General features: G+C 41.9%; 1 protein-coding gene across 4 annotated transcripts in view; it reads right to left on the reverse strand.

The window, feature by feature from the left end:
- DCLK2 (doublecortin like kinase 2) overlaps positions 1-21,841 on the reverse strand; it is a 142,919-nt gene that overhangs the window by 59,385 nt on the left and 61,693 nt on the right. The gene's annotated exons all lie outside the window — the stretch shown is intronic.

Here is a 21,841-nt window from a genome sequence, read left to right on the forward strand (position 1 = left end):
TTGTTAAATACATTTCTGTTGAAATAAAAAAATGCTTTGAGTCCCTCTTCCTGTAGGGCAGCGGTTCTCAACCTGTGGGTTGCGACTCCTTGGGGGGTCAAACGACCCTTTCACAGGGGTCACCTAAGACCATCGGAAAACACATATATAATTACATATTGTTTTTGTGATTAATCACTATGCTTTAATTATGTTCAATTTGTAACAACGAAATTGGGGGTCACCACAACATGAGGAACTGTATTAAAGGGTAGTGGCATTAGGATGTTTGAGAACCACTGCTCTAAGGAACCCTCTCTAGAGGAGACATCTACACTCTTTCTGTGAATTCCTGTCAACCCATGCAAGGCAGTCCTTGTTATAGGACGTATGATGTTGGCTTTCTAAGCCAAGGTAATCTATAAGCTCCTTGAACACACCAGTCACATCCTATAGCTCCTTAAAGAAGTTATTCCGCAAACAGTTGATCAAATTTTGGCTCTAGAGTAACTTTCTAAAAACTCATCTTAGATGACATAAGCTCTAACTGAGGAATTAAATGTCTTTCATCATTATTTCAGGGTGATTTGAGAAAAAGATACTTGTGAAATCTACTACTACAACCATTCAATAGAGGGGATTCAAAGCAAAGTAATTTGCTATTCAACCTTCCATTTGTTGGAATTCAGAGACCTGAGGTTGTATTTAATAACGAGCTCCTGAGGTACTTTCCAAGCATATTTGGTTTAACAGTCCAAGATCTGATAAAAATGCAAAAGAAACATCATTGGATCTCAGTGAGAGACTAGCTTAAACTGGCATCAACTTATCTAAATATAGTCAGGGTCAAAATCTTAGCACCCTTGAAATGTCTAGCTCATAGAACAAGGACCACATTTTGTAGAAAAAAAAATAATGTTAATAATGGGTATCAGGAGTATAAAATGCACCTTGGAAATTTTTAATAGATTTTCTTTCATTTTAACTGTGTGTGTGTGTGTATGTGTGTGTGTGAGAGAGAGAGAGAGACAGAGACAGAGAGAGAGAGAGAGATAGAGAGAGAGAGAGAGAGAGAGAGAAATGAAAGTCCATATCTCCCACTGAAATTAAATGCTTTCATCATTCAGCTTTAAAGGGCTGTGGCTACTGAAGAGTAATTAAACAAACAAAAAAAATTTTCTAGCTCACTTCTAAAGAGGATTTGAAGGAGCTCAGAAAAGAAGTCTAGTAAGTGGCTTATATTTGAAATTAAAATTATTACATAAGCTTTTAATGGAACTGCATTAATATCCTTATTGTTTCTTCCTAAGAATGGTCACGTTACAAGTCATATTGTCAAAAGGGAACTGCACTTAATTTTGAACCCCTCCCAAAGGCTTCTCTACCATACATAAGTTTTCCATCATGCAAACAAATAGAAATACAGCATTTAAAGATATAAAGAAAATCCAAATGACAATTTTAACATACAATAAAGGGTAAGCCTAATAGCTTCTGAGCCATTATCTGTCTATTGCTAGCAGGGGACATTTAAAAAAAGAAAAGACTGCCCTTGCAGATGCTTAAAAGCCATCAGCTCAGCAAACTGAGTTCACCATAACTAACATTATCCCAGACACCCACCACCACCACCACCACCACCTTTTTTAACCAGTTCTATCTCTAGAATATAAGATCTGCTAAAATGGGGAAACCATATCTGAAATAAAGAAAAGGTTAAGTCATTTGGTTCCTCCAAAATGTTAGGAACAACACCAGAAAACCAAATTCACAGAGCAGCAAGCAGGGGCTCAGATTCTCTCTCCATTTCTTTACTCTCCACTCAGAATATAATTAGCATAAATAGCCTGCTTTGTTCCCAGTAAATGTTGGCGGGCATACAGTAAGGGAAGGATCCCATTCTACAGCAAAAAGCCAGCTACTCAGAATAGCAATGTTTTTCAGTTTCCTGTAAAACCATTCAGCCTGGCACTCACCCACCATCTGGTTGCCATGGAAACAGAACTGAAGCTAAAAGATGGCAGTACTTACAGTAAAAGGCTTCTTAATTGCATCTACAGACAACTCCCTGCATTTGGTTTGCTTCCATTAAAAAATACTGGATCTAACCTTCCTCCTCCCACGATAGGTTCCTCATAATGACTGTTCACTAATCATGACTAATCATAGAACCTTGAGAGCAACCATTTGGTTTCAGTAAATATCTCTATCCACAGGATGAAAGGGTCTTGAAAAATTCATAGATATTCAGCTACCAAATGTATTCTGGGAGCAGAGACAACGACCACTCTTCCTATTAAATAGGTAATTTCAAAGCTGACCCTCTGACTGCCCCCACTGAGGGCCCCAGTTTTAATTCCCTCAGGGAAAAATTCCAAATCTGCTCCAGAGCTTTCCACTAAGGGAGGGAGGCTGGAGCAAAATTTTAGCAGAATTCGGGACAGGAAGTCAGAGGAAACCTATTAAGCCAACCACCGTGAGATTTTCTCTAATTGTCATGTCTGGAGCTAAACGTTTTCAAACAGATGTCACCAGAACCTGAGTCAACACTCTCTGGGACTCAGTTATCTTCAAATAATAAACAAAAAGGTAAATCATCAGAGTTACAGAAGAGGTGACTGAGAACCAAAGGGAAAGGTGACAATTTTCTAACCCAAATCTTTGTTCCCAACAGGAAGGGGAAGGGAACCAGCAGGGAATACCTAACTACACATTACACACAAGGAGTCTCATTTACACATAACTTGCACTCGCCCTCAAAACAACCTAGTGAAGTCGGCATCATGATTCCCATTCTACAGGAAAAGAAACAGGCTCAGAGAGGTTCAGTAAATTGCTTGAGGTCACACAGTCTGTAAGGGAGGAGCTGAGATCTGAACTCTGCCTATCTGACTTTGTACTTGATCACACAATGTTCCCCTAAAGAAGAAAACAGTGTGATTTAAAATCTACGAAAAACAACATAAGACAGTTTATTAAGTCAGAGAAGTTTTTATAGTTGTCTAAAACCGAAATAACCAGGCCATTTTTCTCTGTCTTACTTTTATGAGTAAATGAATGAAAAGTATGCAAGCTTAAATCTAGAATTTTTTTTAAAGGATCAACTTCTAGGTAATGTCATAAGGTCAACACAAGTTCGGGCCAATCTCTTTACTTTAGGGAATAATGAGTATGTTCTGAAATTGATATCTTCAAACAAATTGGCAAACTCTTTCTGAAAACAAATTAAAAGCACAAGTTAGCATCATATGGTTTTAGAATAGGACTCCATTTGCTGCCAAACTAGAAACTGTAAGAGTATAAATATGTATTACTATTATAACCTTTAAATTTTTAACATAAAGGCAAAACCGCCAACGTTTTCCAGAAATATATTCTCTGCACACAAAAACCCATCCTCGGATTAGTCTACACCTTTGGCATCAGTTTAGCATATGTTGAGCGCATCCAGGTAGCTACGACCTTCCTTGGAATAGAGACTAAAAGAACCATCAGTTAAGGGGGTATGAAAAAACTCTGTCGGTTAATTCTACACTTGTTCTGAGAAACATGAACCACTCAGCACTGTCAGCACAAACATGTTACTATGGTCTAATATAGTAGGGCTATTTAGGTTTATAGGAAAATCATCCCTATGTGAAAAAAAAAAAAATCATGTCCTCTTTTTAGGTTCCTTTCATCTTAATAAAATTATTTTTCTCCTCCCTTGCCATCATGCTCTGAACTTTCACCTCTTACATCAAAAAGATCCCCCCCATGACCCTTTAAGCAGCTCCTCTGCCCACTTCTAACTTTGGGCACTTAATATTTGGTGGGCTTAGCAGTGATGGCGAACCTTTTGAGCTCGGCGTGTCAGCATTTTGAAAAACCCTAACTTAACTCTGGTGCCGTGTCACATATAGAAATTTTTTGATATTTGCAACCATAGTAAAACAAAGATTTATATTTTTTATATTTATTTTATATATTTAAATGCCATTTAACAAAGAAAAATCAACCAAAAAAATGAGTTTGCGTGTCACCTCTGGCACGTGTGTCATAGATTCGCCATCACTGGCTTAGGGAGACATATTTCTAGTTAAAAAAAAATTAGTGTATGACACGAGTAAACTGGGTGAGGGTTAGAGACTTTGACTGGAAGGAAAGAAAAGAAAATTTAGTGCCCCAATTCCACTGTCTAATGACAAAGTTCCTTCCCTCTGTGTATTTCCTAGTTTTATTTTTCTTTTTACTTTTTTTTATTGTTTAAAGTATTACAAATAATAGTACATATGTCCCCCCTCCTTTTTTTCCCATTGACCTCCCCCCGACCTTCCATACCCCCTCCCCCACATGCCCTCCCCCTCCCCCACTATCTTGTGTCCATTGGTTATGCTTATATGCATGCATACAAGTCCTTCGGTTGATCTCTCACCCCCACCCCCCACAACCTTCCCTGCCTTCCGGCTGCAGTGTGACAGTCTGTTCAGTGCTTCTCTGCCTCTATCTATTTTTGTTCATCAGTTTATAATGGTCTTTATTATCCATAAATGAGTGAGATCATGTGGTATTTATCTTTCACCGACTGGCTTATTTCACTTAGCATAATGCTCTCCAGTTCCATCCATGCTGTTGCAAATGGTAAGAATTCCTTCTTTTTTACAGCAGCTTAGTATTCCATTATGTAGATGTACCACAGTTTTCTAATCCACTCATCTGCTGATGGGCATTTAGGCTGTTTCCAAATCTTAGCTATTGTAAATTGTGCTGCAATGAACATAGGGGTACATATATCCTTTTTGACTGGTGTTTGTTTTCTTGGGATGTATTCCTAGAGGGGGTATTATTTTTTGAGGAAACTCCATACTGTTCTCCACAGTGGCAGCACCATTCTGCATTCCCACCAGCAGTGAAGGAGGATTCCTTTTTCTCTGCATCCTCTCCAGCACTTGTTTGTTGATTTGTTGATGATAGCCATTCTGACAGGTGTGAGATGGTATCTCATTGTTGTTTTGATTTGTATCTCTCGGATGTTTGAGCATGTTTCCATATGTCTCTTGGCTTCCTGTATGTCCTCTTTCAAAAAGCGTCTGTTAAGGTCCTTTGCCCATTTTTTGATTGGATTGTTTAACTCCCTTTTGTTAAGTTGTATGAGTTCCCTGTAAATGCTGGAGATTAAACCCTTATCTGAGATAACATTGGCAAATATGTTCTCCCATTTATGGGCTTTCTTGTTGTTTTATTGATAATGTGGGTCAGCCTGATAAGTAGGCTAGTTCTGAGTCCAAATAAATGGGGGCAGTTCTGAGCTGCGGGAAACATGAGACTTTGATTTCTCTAGCTGCATCACATGACAAGAAATAGAAATTTTCATTTCAATCACGATGTTCATTTTCAAACCAACATCAATCCCACAGGAAAAGCAAGGAGAGAAAGTTTCCCCAGGGCGGTCTTCAGAAGGTCTCACCTCTACAGCCAAAGAAATTCTCTGAATAAGTCACGTGCCTGTGGCGAGTCAGAAACGAAAAGCATGCCATCCATTTGAATCATTCATGGCAACATTTTGAAACATGAACTTGATATTTGCTGAGGCAAAGACCACAATTAGATTTTTCTGTTTGGAAGGCACCTGTTCCTGAAACACAGCCCAAACTGGTCACCCTAACATACCACTGATTTGCAAGTTGTTAAAATAAGCACTTAGTTGGATAGCTCAGCAGTTAGATTCGTTGACTTATCAAGACCTGCTCTAAAAAACGCAAATGCCTCCCTGGCTCATTGGACACCAGGTAGCAGATTTGATCCTCCATTAGGGCACAAGCAAGAGTCAACCAGAGGCAATTGTAGGTTTCTCTCTCTTTCCTAAAAAAATTAATCAATAAAAGAATTTAAAATAAATGCAAATACCCATAGAGGGGCCGTGTCTATTGATTGTGCACCTCTTCTTACATTGATGTGGAACTTTAGAATAAAGGTAGAAAAATTCTTTGTTTGTTTTCATTTTAAGGTAATTTACATACTTAAGTAATTTAGGATCAAAGAGTACGGCAAAAATGTCCAGCACCCAGAATTAACAAATATTATTTTTTCATGTTTGCCTCAGATCCCATTAATATAGGGAAATAAAACACTGTAAGTTACAAAAATCTCTTTTGTTCCTGGTCCCCAGCCCAATTTTTCCTTCCTCCCTCCCTTCCTTCCTTACCAACCCAGGAAAATTCTGTCAAGTATTTTCTTGGGTTCTTCCAAACCATGTTCTTCGACTTTGTGCTACAGATGCATATATCCACAGACAACCAGGAATTTTGTTTAGTGTGTTGTAAAAATGTTATGTGTGGTATATCATACCAAATACATCATCCTGAAGTCTCCTTTTTTCACTCAGTATTGATTTTGCAACCTAACCAGGTCTTAGTTTTTCTTACTTATTCTCCCCCCCCTTTTTTTTTTTAGCTCACTGATCTATTCCTAAAGTTTTTGTTTTTTAAAAAGTATCATTTTACCATTTAACATGATTATTACTTTTGAAAAATTACAAAGGTAAACTCTACATACCCTCAATACTTCCAAATTCTTTCAAATAAATCTGACTTCCTCAGGATGTTCATTTTAGTGTCTATCTGATAACTATTATAGTGTGACTAAGTTCTCAGATGGGAGAAAAATGTGTGAGGCAATTCACTCTTTGCCCACAGACTTCATCTCCAATTAGGAGACAGAGTGTGCAGCAAGTGCCTGACATTTCCGCATAGAGATACAGGCATAACCACTATTCCACAGAACTGGGGTTCTTGGCCTAAAAAAAAAAAAAAAGTATAAACTCTGGAAGAAAAGGCATTTTAAATTAGTAAAACTTAAAATTATTCATGATAGAGCTATATCTATGCTTCCAGAAAAAAAAAAAATCAGCCAGGTGACAGAATTACTATAGCCCCTTTCTAAAGACAAAGGAAAGGAAGACGAAACAAAATCATATGTCAGATTTATTCTGTACTGAAACACAAGTCAGGTTTTAAAGGCACAGGAAACTTCTGTTTCACAGGGAATGCATAAAAGGAATCCCTCCCTGAAGGATTCCGTAATCCGGGAAATACTGATGAACTGTATGCATGCAGAATTTCTTATCTTTTCCTTGCATCCAGAGACATGATATTCTTTCAAAGAGACATCTATTTATTTATTATTATTATTATTTTTGCAAATCTCCAGGGGTGTCAATTAAACTGGGACTGGGACCAGTGAGGAAGGGAAGTTGTCTGTAAGCATTTATCATCAAGTTCTATGTCTTGCTTGGGGAGCCAGCTGTCTTAAATAACCATCCCCTCCCTGGGGCCCCGAGTCTGGGCAAGAATGCTACTCATGTCAGAAACTCATGTCAGGAGATTAGATGTGAGTGGAAAAGCAAAGGGAGCGTGGTCTCTTTTCTCCAGCTGGGCTTGATTATCCCCTTCCCAACAAGGAGGCTGTTATTCGCCTGAAAAGAAGAGCCTCTTCCCTTCTTGGCTATTTGCCAAACCATCGTGGCACCTGAGTGACCTAGGGAACACCCTGCCTCGCCACAGCTTTCAGGCCTCTGGGCCTCCCTCTGGGAAGACAATTTGGCACATTACTTCCCCATCAGGATGAACAGAAGTTACCCTGGGGTTCTGGTAGCGTGGCAAGGTACCTCGGGAACCTGGACAGGTGCATATGGCCAGATGGAATATCAAGATGGGGGCTTAAGCAGGTCAGCATGAGCTCGCAGCAGCCATGGAGGATGGGGAAAACATCCGGCACCTGGAGACTGTCTACCCTTCTCCCTGTTGTACCCAGAGTACCCAGCATCAGGGACACTTGGGAACTATTTACTGAATGAATGAGTGGAGGAGAAGCACAGAGGCAGAGCTCCAGGTTCAGCAGCTCATAGTACTAGTAGATTCACAAAGTGGGGAGGGGCAGCTTTTACCACCAGCAGATGCATGGAGATGTCTACAGAGAACCAGAGGGCTTAGGCAGAAAACAGATGTGAGAAGGAGAGGAAGGCATGGCTGCAGAGTGGTGTGGATTTAAACACCAGCAGGACCCCAAACGTAAGCACGTTATTGCCGCAATAAACTCCACCCACCTACCCTCCGCCAGCACGATGGGTGTGTCACAGGCAACTGAGACAACAGGAGGGAGGACTCCCAGCACACAGGAAGGACAAAGACCAATGGGACCCAGTGGAGACCTGTCTCAGGAGCACCACAGACAAAAGGGTCACATGGGGGGACAGGCAAGGAGCTGAGCAGGAAAGGACCCCTTCGCCTTACGGAAACGCGAGGAAATGCAAAGGGGGCTACGGGAACCGTGACAGAGTCTGCATGTAGTGCAACAAGTTATGCAAATACACATACATTACAGCTGCATAAATTCATTAGGTGATTTTTAAAAACTAAATATGGAACCTCCACAAATGTGAGGCTTGGGCCAAATGGACCACAAGGGCCCTGGGGAGCAGCCCTGGCTGGGGAGCAGGGAGGAGTTTCAGTCGGGTGGAGGGCAGCCCTGTTCCTCGCCTCCCTCTCTCACCTGTTCCGCCTTAGTCTGGTTCGAGTCCCAAACCACCACCCCCACCCCACCCCCCCACCCCCCGCCACAGAAACACCTGTCTCTTGTCCCTCCTACTACAGAAGAAGGACTAGCTCACAGAGCAAGAAGTTAGTTCTACCTTTGCTCTCCCATTTCAGGAAGACAGCCACTGCTGCTGTTCAGCGCGTGGTGGTCTCGTCAGCACTTCCCTAATAGTGTTTGAAGTGTCCAGGCAGGTAGCTGCCTTTGGCTGAAAGCCTCCTGGGCTAAGCAGTCTCACCAACATAGGAACCTGATGAACAAAGTTTGTCATGTGTTTTTTAAAGTGCCATTTTCACTAAAAACAAAAACAAAAACACCCACATTATTTCATGATTTATTCAGAAACAGCATTCTGAAGTGACTATGCTCCTATTTTAAAAAGCCAGGTCCCCCTTCTAAAATGAAGCATTGCCATAAAACAAATAAGAACAAAGAGTGAGGGGGTGGGGGATGAGTGAAAAGGGTGCCAGTTGTAAAATTAGTCCCAGGATGTAAAGTACAGCAGAGGGAATATAGTCAAAATATCACAAAAACTATGGATGGTGCCAGTTGGGTACTAGACTTAACATGCTGATCACTTCCTAGGCCCGTGGTCGGCAAACTGTGGCTCGCGAGCCACATGCGGCTCTTTGGCCCCTTGAGTGTGGCTCTTCCTAAGCCTTAGGAGTACCCTAATTAAGTTAATAACATCGTACCTACCTATATAGTTTAAGTTTAAAAAATTTGGCTCTCAAAAGAAATTTCAATCGTTGTACTGTTGATATTTGGCTCTGTTGACTGATGAGTTTGCCGACCACTGTCTAGGCATATATATGTCTAACACTATGCTGTACGCCTGAAACTAATATAATATTGTACGTCAATTATAATTTTAATATAACTTTTTAATAAGTGTCTCATAGTTGCATTAATTTTCAATGGCATTCCCAGCTTCTGATAAACATGACTCGTCTGGGTGAAGGGAGAACATGTTATGAAAAGAGGCACTATTTCTACATTCTTCACTGCTTAGGAGACCACCTTAGGAATATTAACACCAGTGAGCAACTGGGTGAAGAGGTCTGACAGTGGGAAGAGATCCCAACACTTCCGTCCGGGGCCAACAGGATGCAGGAGGCTTCTCAGAGGGAAGGGCAGTGCACAGCACAAAGGGCTGGTGACAAGGACATCCTGACACTGGCTGGGCGGGTGGCTGGCTGTGCTCCCGCGCCTGTCTGTGGTGCCTCTGTGAGGGATGCACTTTTATCTGTGTGGTGGCGACGGCCAGTCCCCGGGCTCATTTCCTGGGTGTTGCTGAAGCGCAGCGTTTGAGGACTTACTGCTGTCGAGTCATGTTTTGTTATATCTGCCTCCTTTGCCTTCAGTACAGTGGGACTAATATTCACGGAAGATTCATAACCCTTTCCACTTCACAGGAATTCAGCAAGTCTTCCCTCTTAAATCATCAACGTCACTGTGGGATACATAATTTAAATATACGCTCATCACTACCACGAGTTGTACATGGAAGTCCATCCCCGCCCCACCCCCACCCCAACCCCTTTCCTTTTGTTGGAACTGCCTTGGCTCTTTCCTCTCCCAGCCTCCGCCAGGAACAGCACTCCTATTATCATTCATGATGTTTCCCTCAATGCAAGTGTCTGATTGCAGCTGTCATTTTTGCAGTGCAAGGGTCTTCATATGCCTGTGAGGACAATGCAAGTCTCCCACAGCTACAGAAATAGGTCAAGGTCAATTTTTCTATTTCAGTTCTGCTGCCAAAAGTGTACGCTGTTCCTTCTAGGAAGCAAGGCCACATGCGTTTGCACACACACACACACACACACACACACCCTCCCAGTTAGGCTCAGCACTTAAAAAGAAGTGAAGAGGGCACACTTGGCTCCCTCAATGGGAGAGCTGCCCTGGTTTCCCCTACAATGCCTTCAGGAAGAGCCTCTTTTTGCTCTTTGTGTTATGATGCTTCACAGACATTGAGACACCCAGCTAAACCACAAAAGAGGAATTGAAGACAGAGCATCAGACCCCCTAAAGATTCCTACTGTCCCAAAGTCCCCAGTCATCCCGTGGAGTTGGCCAGATGTTCCATCCTGTGCTACCTGGAGGATGAAGGGCAGGAGCATGGAAACCACCATCAGGTCTGCCTCACAGGATGGCTCAGACTCATCGGCTAACCCACCTCTCCCCGCCCCCTCACTCCCACTCATACTTATACTCTGCATTTTTGGCAAAAGCTGTGGGAACACTTCATAAGAGGGAAGGAAGAGAGGAACAGCACACTCTTAAATCCTCTAAAAGTCGATTTAGTTCAGAACTACCTCTGAATGACTGAGTGAACTAGAAGGGACCTAGCGTTCATGTGATGCTGAACTTCGGGCACACCCCATTTACAGATGTGGAAACAGAGGCTGAGAGAAGATCAGTGAGGTGCTGGGACACAAATGAGTGGCAGGGTTAGGAGAAGCAGGTCCCCTGACTCCCAGGGGCACCTTCTACTTTGCTTGTTTAACAGGGAAGGAGAGAAGCACACCATACAGAGATAAGCAATCCAACACCTGGAATCCAGCTAGCTTTTCTTGGACTGCCAGGCAAAAATGAGAAAGAATAAGGCATCTTAAAGAAAGAGTACTTGCTAGAGTGAGGTGAGCTTGATTCTAGTGCCTCCCAAAATGTGTTTGGTAAGCTAAAGAAAGTTCTTAGCCACTCTGGGTCTCAGATCTCTCACTCATAACACTCAGGGCTTGGGGTACAAGATCTGTAGGTTCCTTCTGGTCACACACGTGCACGTGGTCCACACATATGTTTGCTGAGATCAGTTACGTGATCCTGGCAGCACATTACACACACACACTCACACACAACAACAACAACAACAACAAAACATGGAGAAGGTTCCTTTTGTCAAAGACCATTTACATTTCTTTTCCACTGTCTGCTAAGTCAAGCCTGGTCTTCAATATGGTACAACAAACAACTCAGGCAAATTATGTTACTGAACACTAACCATGAACAAAGCACTATACTTGGTATTGGAGGAACAACAAATACATGATCATCTCTTTAAGCAGAAGACACATGCATGTGAGAAGTGAAATACTTCAACGACATTACTGAGCCATATTCAGGATGTGCCATAAGATGGACTCATTTGCCAGTTTATCTTCTGTCCAGTCTATCACAGTGTGACTGGCAGGCCCTGAAAAACTTCCTTAGGAGGGTGAAGAAGGTAGAATGGGTAGACCAGACCAGCCAAAGTGAGGGGTTCCATTCTAATTGTAAAAGAACTAGCGGCAAGAGGGACAGGACCACGGAGATCATGGCAATGCTATCTGACATTATTGCCAAGCACAAATTTTATGCTACAGTCAATGTCTGATTTTCTAGAACATTCTAAGATCATTTTTATTTCTGTATCTTGTTTGTGCTTTACCTACTTCTGTACTCCTCCACCCCTAACTCTAATCCTCAAACTTTTCTGTCCTCTCCAAGTTGTCAACTCGTATTCTTCAGGAAGATTCAATCCTGTGAATATCGCTATCCTTGATTACACTGACTTTCTACATCAAACTATTGAATTTTAGTTAAATTAACTAAAATTAATTTTGAACAATTTTATAATGATCTCTATTTTATATGGGATAAATTCCTTAAGAGAGATGCACACAATATAGATTGTTTGAGTCATATGTCACCATGAGATCATTTAACCCAAATTCCCTTAGTTTCTATATAAGGAAACTGTGATGCTACTGATAGGAGCCCAAATAAGTCAGAAATACATGCTGAGAACATTGTGAATCTGGTCACATAGGAGGAAGGGTGCAGATACTAAAACGAGAAGGTATTTTGGTTATTGCTGCTTCAATTCATGCCATAATCCCTTTTACACAAGAAAGCTCTCTTCCCATGTCTCCATTATCAGAAGTCCTTGATTGTACACGGACTGACTCTCAACTTAAGGTGTGTCAAAGCCGTACTGTACAGGTTTTCAGAAAGGAAGGGTCAGAGACCAAGGTTTGGTCTTGGTTCTGCTTCTAATGACTATACAAATGTGACCAGTAACTTAGCCTCTCAATATTTCAGTTCCAATTTCCTTCCAGGGGAAATGAAGATAGCAGATCAAGTAATCTATAAAGAACCTTAACACTGTAATATGCTATTTTTCATTCCCCAAGATCAAAAGGAATACAACGGTCTTTTATAAACCACACAACTCCTCCTGCCTGTGTATTTTCTACCCACTTCCCTTTTCTCATTGTTTCTAGTCTAACCGAAAAATTCTAGTTTCTTGTAAACTGGACTGAAGTCAACTTTCTTGCAATTGCAGTAATCAGGATACACTTTTACTGATTTTCTCCCTTCCCCACGCCCAATGTCAGCAGAGATATTTCTTTTCTAACTTTCTTTTCTTTTTCTTAACATTACCTGTATTTAGGGCTGTCAGATAAAATACAGGGCACCCATGTAAATTTAAATTTCAGATGAACAACAAATCATTGTTTTAGTATTAGCATGTCCTATATAATTTTTCTCCTAAATCTGACAACTCTGCCAACATCAATGAATATCATTCTTCAGTTCAATCATGTGCAAAGATTTTTTTAGAAATTAATTGGAGATATTTTAGAAATTTTCCCTAAGGAAAGGTTCTACTTATGTGTGATAAGAAGTTTCTCCAATCAGAGTTAGCAGTCTTGGGTGTCAATGACCACTCTCTTCACTAAAATAGCCAGGGGCCTGGGGAGGACACACAGGAGCCAGAAGTCTGAAATCTGACCAACACAAACACAGTGACTGGTAGACTTTGAACCCTGTGCTTCCCATGTATAGTGATGGCAAAACATGCTCTTACTGAGCCCCCGGAAGCTCATAATATCTATTAAACAGTACATCTGCAGATCACACCAGATCATCTATCTTTGACCTTCAAAACTGACATCACCTTGGAGAAACGGAGATGGCTCGGCTTGGTAATCAGTTGAAAAGTCAAAAGAAGCTAAAATCTAGACTTGATCAGTGAGAAATGTGGGTGAGCCATTTCACAGTACTGACTGCATGAAGAACACATGCTATGCAAGGTGTCACTGCCAACTCGTTGCAATGTTATTAACCTGTAAGTATTAATGGAAGGCCATTACAGTCCTGGGATTGCAATATCTGCCACACAGACCAAACTATAGATCTTGATTCCTGTCCTGGTTGACTAATAAGCTAATGGCAGCACTACACAGAAATATAGCCCTCTCCCTCTTGGGGAGGTGACAGGAAACCACAAGATAAAATACTTTTCTAGATTTTCCACTCCGGTATTAGATTTAAGTCTCAAATTAGCTTCTGTTGGGTCTTAACTAAGGATAGTTGTACCATTTGTCTGACATATAATGTAGCAGATTGGTGCAAGGTGAGGAGGCAGATACAAACTATTTTCTTCTGCAACTTTATCGGAAACCTGTCGTGAATGTTAAATACACGAACGAAAAGAGTCTCTTTCACAGTGACCTGTGTTGCCACCGAGAGTCTGCCCTTCATAAACCAAGGATATAACTCTTGCAAAGGCCCAGAGAGCACCCTGTCTGTAGGCTTGATGCCAGGCTTCTGAGATGTTCATTCCTCTCTCCGCCTTCCAGTTGAAATAGAAAAATTTTGGCATTTTTTCCCTTGAAATGAGAAAAGCACATTCTAAATTACCTTAACTCAAGGATAGTCCTCTGATGAGTGCAATTTATCTCCTGAATATGAAAGAGAATCCCCTCAACCCCACCCCAGTAATGCAGCTCCCAAGAGAAAAATACACCCAGACAGGCCCACTGAGCTCCTCTTTAATCAGGGCTATTTTACATGATCACACTCATCATCAGACACTGTCCCGCCCACCATTCATCCTCCTCACAAGGAAGAACTCTGAAAAGGAGGCTAGGCTCCCTGCCATTTAGAGGATCTGAAAAAAATCAGAAACACTGTTTTCTGAGGGTTGTCTCCTAATCAGAAAAGGACCAGCAATCAGCCAGGCGAGAGCCCCCCCACCCCTCCCCTTCATGACAGCACACAAAGCCTGCGTGAGCAAGAGGACCTTTAATCACTGCTTGGGGCCTTGCTCTAATTACAATATGCATTAACACGTGCATCTTGGGTAGTCATCTGTCACATAAAGGAAACGGGAAAATGTTCGCTCTTCATACAAGTCAGCGCCCAGACTCTCCTCCCTTTAGAGATAAATATACTCTCCATCTCACAAGCAACCAAGAGTGCTAGGAACAAGTGGAACTTTGGTGAGATTTTAAAACAGATATTGTGTTGGTATTAGCATCTTAATTTACTGCAGTGATTGGAATCCAGACTCAGACACTGGGTGAGTCCATTTAAATAAAGGCAGATAACTCTGTAAAATGTAACCGAAGGATTCAGGGAAGCCCTCTGCTCTAAACAGGAGACTCACAAATACAACTTCCTAAGAAAGTGCAAAGTTTTCTCTCTCTCTCGTTTTTTTGTTTTGTTTTGTTTTTTAACAGATCCATTCATATCCTCTCTCCTCCAAGCAACTTTCACTAATCCACCCATAAAACGTTTGCCATGTGTTCAAGCTAATACAGTGTCCAGCTGCTTACGGCAACAACTGTGGCTCACAGGCTGCATGTTTGAAAGCAATCGTTAGCAATTGCAGAAAATTCCCCAATCTAACCAGCTTTATGGGGGAAGGCAGATTAAAAAAACAAACCTCAACCCCGGGCAATCCAATCAGCAGCAACTGTATATAAAATTACCACCTAATTTCAGCAAACAGCCGTGGTATGTCTAACAGCTGCTAGACCTACAGAACAGAAATAGTGCTAAGGCACCCAAAGGCAGGCAAAGATCAGAAGAAACCACAGAATAAACACTCACAGCTCAGAGACCACTCTCATTTCATTACAAAGCCCCATGGTCCAGAGTTGTTAACAGTCATGTGTTTAAACAAGGAAGTTCCTTCCCAGAAGGTATGTCCCATCATTAGACACAGAAGCAATATTCATGCCCTCAGGGAATCTTCCCTGAAGGTTGTGAATGAACTTGTCTCAGGATGACTGAGCCCATTTCTTGCCTACAAGATCAGAGATTACTCAAGGAAACCAAAACAATTCTTTTCATAAATCAGTGTGATAAAAATCTTTAAAGGAGAACAGTCAGGTCTTACAGAGTGATAGGAATCAAGGGGTTTTTGCTTCTATATAATATTATTGCAACTCACAATAAACCGTAACTACCCAAAGACATTTTATAGTTAACCTACACTCCAGATAACCAGATTTCAAATGCTTTTGAACAATATAGGCAGTCCTCGAGTTACGTCGGACTCGACGTACATCCTTTCGTGGTTACGTCGCCATCTCCCATTTATATATATAAAAAAAGCTCCATCATTTCGATGTATGTACATATGTGCTTTATGTTTTTTATTATTTATTTACCACAAGTAAAGGTCAGGAATTGTTATTTTTCTTTTTTTTTTTTTTACTGTTTCACTTCATTACTACTTGTATGTGCTCCATGTGAATGACGTAGGTGCTTATGTAGGTGGGTTCCTACTTACGGCGAAAATCGAGTTACGTTGCGCCGTAAGAACAGATCTCAGACATAACCCTAGGACCTACTGTACACACTTTCTAATTTGTCTTTTAATGAACAGCTGTGAATCTATAGTGTGTCTAGAATTGCTACAATGTGTTCAGGAGTCACAGGCTTTAATTGAGAGGAGGGGTAGGAGGTGGGGAAGGAATGTGTACTAACAAGAGTAATCCTTACAGCAGTGGTTTCCACCACAGCCACATAATTTCAAAATGCTGATGCCAGGGGTCCCTGCCCAAGACCATCTGATCTCTTTGGAGCATGGGGTGAGGCATCTGTATTTCATCAGCGGCATTCAAAACCTTCCCCAGGTGATCCTAATATGCATCTCTGGTTAAGATCCACTATGTTAGAGAACAGACATTCTACCCCCATTTCCAAGGGAAAAACTAAAGGTTACCTTTACTATGCTGGCATAAAAACTATGAATGTCAGGAATACAATGGATATGGCAAAGTGTCAGAAAGATGGCTTAACAGTTTGGTGCTGTCCTTAACTATGGAAATTTGAGAAAATCTAAAAATAAAATAACTACCCAAGATCAATGAGAACTTTTGTGATCCTTCATCTTTTTTTCAAAATTCATTTACTTTTTTCTTTATTTTTATTGTGCCATCAATAAATCAACAAACAACAAGTGCTGGGGAGGATGTGGAGAAAAGGGAGCCCTAGTGCACTGCTGGTGGGAATGCAGACTGGTGCAGCCACGATGGAAAACACTATGGAGTCTCCTCAAAAAATTAAAAATGGAACTGCCTTTTGACCCGGTGATCCCACTTCTGGGAATATATCCTAAGAATCCCAAAAACACCAATTTGAACGAATATATGCACGCCTATGTTCATAGGTGTTATTTGCAATAGCTGAGATCTGGAAATAGCCAAAGTGCCCCTCCGTAAATGAGTGGATTAAAAAGCTGTGTTACATGTACAAAATAGAATACTACGGTGACCTTTCATCTTAATCATGGTCATTCATTTTCTTATTATGAAGTTCAAATGGGAAGGCAAGCCAGGGCATTTTAGAGACAGAAAAGTCTGAAACAAGTTAAATAAGTGTGCCTCTCAAACACAGTATAATCTTGAGCTTGCCTACACAATGTTTCTGTTCCATAGTAAATAACAATAATTTTTACTGAGTTCTTACTATGTACAAAAGCCAAAGAAAACACTTTCCGAAAGTTCTTTTTTTTTTTTTTAATATATTTTATTGATTTTTTACAGAGAGGAAGGGAGAGAGATAGAGAGTTAGAAACATCCATGAGAGAGAAACATCGACCAGCTGCCTCCTGCACATCCCCCACTGGGGATATGCCCGCAACCCAGGTACATGCCCCCGACCGGAATCGAACCCGGGACCTTTCAGTCCGCAAGCCGACGCTCTATCCACTGAGCCAAACCAGTCTCGGCTGAAAGTTCTTTTATTTAATCCTAAGAACCACCTTGAAAGGTGGGCACCATAATTATCCTCCTTGCACAGACAAGGAGAGGGGCTCAGAGAGATTAACTTCCATGATCAAGTCATTCAGCAGGGGAGTACAGGGTGAGCTAAGATCCTGGGCTCTGAACTAGTATAGGACCTACCTGTTATTAAAAGAAAATGAATTATTTAAAGGTCTGGTTTCAAAACAGACTATTTGATGAGGTGACTGTCCTACAGAATGATTAAACAATTGCTATTTTGGAAGAAAGAAAAATGTGTCACACAGCCATAGTTCACTCCCAGTACCACTATCCATTAGGCAGTTCTACTGCCATAATACATATAAGCTGAATGATGGGAGCAGGAAGCAGAATAAGGGAATGAAAAGAAGTTTTTTCCAAATTTGGGTCTGAGTTATCACCCTCAGTGTTACAACTACTTACAGACTAAACTTATATCAATATTCTCGGAATCAAAAGTGCCTACAGCAGCCTGGCTGATGTGGCTCAGTGGTTGAGTGTCAACCTATGAATTAGATCAAGGTTAGATTCCTGGTCAGGGCACATGCCTGGGTTGTGGGTTCGGTCCCCAGTAGGGGACATGCAGGAGACAACCAATCAATGATTCTCTCTCAACACTGATGTTTCTATCTCTCTCCCCCTCTCCCTTCCTCTCTGAAATCGATAAAAACATATCTATTTCTTAAACATGTCTACAACAAGGAGAGCCTTAAATAATGAGGGAGAAAAAGCTGAGAAAACATCATTAAAAATGATCTGCGCATGTGATTTGAAACAATCTCCACTAAAATACCTTAAAATATTTAGGTATTTCCATGTTAATGGAAATTAACTTTCTAATATGGAACTGAAAATTTAGAAGGCCACACAAATGTCTATGGAGGATCTACCATTTGATTGATTTAGGCTGGTCCTAAATCCCCACCCTTAGAAAATTGCAGAGTCTGGAGTTATTTCCCTGTCCCTAAGAATTCAGCTTTCAATATGTTAAAAGCAAATGAAAATCAATAAACAGAAGGTGGTGACAAGAAGAAAAGTCACAGCAGGGGAAATGTTCACGGCTCTGCTGGGGCCTGACTGAGCCTGGGGAAGAATCAAAAACCATACGCCCTGAGTTCCCAGGATACAACCTGGAGGTAGTTCCCCACTATAGATGTAAGGAGTCAGGCATAATATCTTACGATCTCCTTTTTAATTTAAGCTCCCTGGACGATTCAGCTCTCAAATAATTCCACAAATAGCGATCTCTCATCTCCCATATCCCCAGCCTTTCGTAATTTGCCGATGGAATAAAATACTTAGGAATGGAAATCCCATTCTGTGGACGCTGGGCGCATCTGTGCATACTTTTAGATGTATGTGATCTGGTTTCCTTCCTTTCCTCACAAACTGTTAATATATTAGAAAACCAAACTGATTCCAGAGATCTTTTGTGAGTTACTGTACTGAATTATGGGGCGTCGCGGGGTCTTTTATCAGTTTCACATCTTATAAATTATTCGATATCATCTAAAGAAGCAGAAAAGATCTTAAACCGCTGGGAACTGAAAAACTTGTTTTGTTCCTGTGTGATGCACATCCTAGATGTATTGCCCTCTGAATACACACACACAGACTGGTATCTAGTTCTTGAGGGAGAACCTATCAGATTCACTGGCACCCATTCATTTTTCTAATTTATGGAGGTTAGCTGAGCCTGCAAATAGAAGGCACATTTATTACTGTTTTACAAGACCCTTATGAGTTAAAAGATAGCCTACGTCTAGGTATTTCTAGGCTGATTTACATCACAAAAGGGAAGCTTAAACGAAGTTTTCTACACCCCCAGTGACTGATTTTTATAGTTCCTGTTCACAATCTATATAATTTAAAGTTCCTACAAAGCCATCAGATGTTTGACCTAAATATTGCTTCCCTCCTTTTTTTCATTTCCTTTCAATACAAATGGTTTTCTCTAGCTCAGTGAGTTGTTGCATGTTTGTTTTTTAACCTTAGGGCAGTGGAGATGATTGGGGGGCGGGGCGGGGGGGGGGGTGGACAAACAAACACTGAATTTGGAATCAGGAGTCTTGTCACCAAGTAGCTGCATGATTTCCATTGAGACACAGCCTCTCTGATCTTAATGATTTCACCAATGAAATGAACACAGAGTATTTTTAAGGGTCCTCCTACCTTATGCCATGAGTGTTTCCCTTCTTTTTCCTGCTCTCAGAACTCAGTGCACCGGGAAACTTTCAGGGGGCACGGGATCACTGGCCTCAGGAGCACCCTGGCCAGCTTCACTTCTGGAGCCTCTGAGTGTGCAAGGGTCATCAGTCTTGAGGCTAACCCAGTGGTCGGCAAACTCATCAGTCAACAGAGCCAAATATCAGCAGTACAACGATTGAAATTTCTTTGGAGAGCCAAATTTTTTAAACTGAAACTATATAGGTAGGTACATTGTTATTAACTTAATTAGGGTTCTCCTAAGCTGGCCTTTGCTAAAAACGTCCTCAGTCTGATTGAGGTACATTCGCTGAGGTCGACCCCTCCCAACTCTTCCATCCACACTCGTCTTGTATACTTGTTTCAGATAGACGAGTGTGGATGGGAGAGTTGGAAGGGGTCAACCTCAGCGTCCTCAGCGAAGGTACCTCAAAACAATGTACTTCCCCCACGCTGCATATCCCGTGGTCCACATGTGCTGTGTCTCCCGTCGCCCGACCGACCGACACCTCCTACTTTTTCTAACGCCACTTCTTCAAAATAGACTCGCCCAGGCTGAAAACCGACTTCTGCGCATGGACCACAAAGTTTCAATCGCACCACGCACGCCCGCATGTAGTATTTTGTGGAAGAGCCACACTCAAGGGGCCAAAGAGCCGCATGTGGCTCTCGAGCCGCGGTTTGCCAACCACTGAGCTAACCCAATCCACTGTGACACAAAGCAAGCCGCTTTCTTGAATACTGCCATTTCCACACCCTTGTCACACCCCTGTAGAAGCTGTGGGGAGCCTTCTAACATTCTTGAGTTTTGGCTGTTAACCACTCAGAGATATCAGGATCCTAAAACACCTGGCTGAAGATCACCGTCATCTTCAGGGCCCCCTGATGAACATGGTGCTAGAATACGGAATATAAAAAATCTTAAAAGCTGCAAAACAACACACCGGGTTATCAGGGGGGCAAAGACCATCCTCAAAGCACTCCCCACAAGGAAAGTCATCAGGGAGGGTCTGTAAGAAAGAGGGGGAAGAAAAAGGCAATCTGACTTGCTCACAGCCTTTTACATGTTGGACCACTGTGCATCTTACAGGCTTCTCTCCTTAGCCCCATGCCCAGGGCTTCCTGCTCTTTCTATCGCGGAAAAGAACATATTCCTATCTCTTGGCCACCTCCTCACCCCAGGTCCCAATTCCTATTTAATCAAATTCTGTGTTGCCACCAGGATTACCCTTCTACAACACTTTCCTGATCCTATCACATTCACTGTCATTTCCCAACTCACCTCTGTGCAAATTAGAAAAAGGTATTCTTTAGGATATTATCGTACACCATGAAAGCCCTGTTCAGGGGAACCAGCAGGGGTCATAGCTTTCCCTGTACGTACAAAAGCCCACACTCTCACCTGCTCACAACACCTACCCTCAACCGCCAGGGCACACATGCCAGGAGTGTGCCCATGCCATTGGGCCATGTCTTCCAGACGAGGTGACTGGGTCTGGTTGCAAGTTGGTGAGAGGTAAGTACTAGGCCTTTAAAGGTGGCAGGTGGGCTAGAGAAGCCACCTTCGGGGGCATCAGAATGTAGATAAAGTGGTGCAGCAGACACATATACGTGTGCCATTAGCTTATGCATGGATTTCATACATGCTGGTGGGATCTATGCAGGAGGGCCTTGCCTCTATGGCCCCATAGCTCACCTGGGATGCCTGGCATCTCCCCACCAGCCACTCTCAGGTTCATACCTAGAACACGGTATCCTTCTGGAGGGCGCAATCTAAGTATCTTATAGGACCTCATTCCCGCTTGCTTTGTTGATTCCTCAATGCCCAAAATTCAAATACCCTCACAAAATCTTATGCAATATCCTTCAGAATCTGGCTGCACATCCCACCCTTTCTTTCCCCATACTACTCCCTAAGGTTTCCACACACCCTGCTACTCGTGTGTCTTTCGATAAGCCCCGCACTTTCACTCCTTTGTGCCCATGATCCAGCTGGACTTTTGCTTGAGCTGCCCTTATCTATATTAAAAAGAAAACAGCTA

This window comes from Myotis nattereri (assembly GCF_964212035.1).
Source record: "Myotis nattereri genome assembly, chromosome: 5".
NCBI classification, from domain to species: Eukaryota; Metazoa; Chordata; class Mammalia; order Chiroptera; family Vespertilionidae; genus Myotis; species Myotis nattereri.